Below are 505 nucleotides of genomic sequence, written 5' to 3' on the forward strand. Positions count from 1 at the left end.
TGTATCAACACAAAACCATCCCTGACTTTCACTTTCTGGTTCATGGATAATCAACCCCCCTTGCTCTATTAATGAATTACTGAAACCTCATACAACAACCAGAACCTTTTGGTACCCAAACCAAACTCTACTCAAATTATATACGCAATACTTTTTAAATAACATCTATATATGAAACATATATAGGCATGTCACGATAAACGATAAATCAATTAATCGCACGATAAATTAAACCTATCGACCTCATTTTAATTATCGGCTTTATCGTCTCTTCATGCCGTTTTTTTCTTTCTGTTGATGACACTGAATGAAAAAGGCTCAACTCCGGTGCTCTGCACCGACCCTCCCTTCCTATTTCCTTAGTGTAATGCCCAGCGCACACTAAAAGAGTTGTCGACCCATTTTCAAAACCTGAGACCACACATTAGCCGACAGAAATCCTAGGTATAACGGTTCGATCATGTGGTGTCCAGCCACATGGGCACAAAATAATGGCTAACTGGAA

The sequence above is a fragment of the Poecilia latipinna genome, unplaced genomic scaffold, assembly GCF_001443285.1.
Source record: "Poecilia latipinna isolate Pla-1442-1.1 unplaced genomic scaffold, P_latipinna-1.0 Scaffold1507, whole genome shotgun sequence".
In the NCBI taxonomy this organism is placed as follows: Eukaryota; Metazoa; Chordata; class Actinopteri; order Cyprinodontiformes; family Poeciliidae; genus Poecilia; species Poecilia latipinna.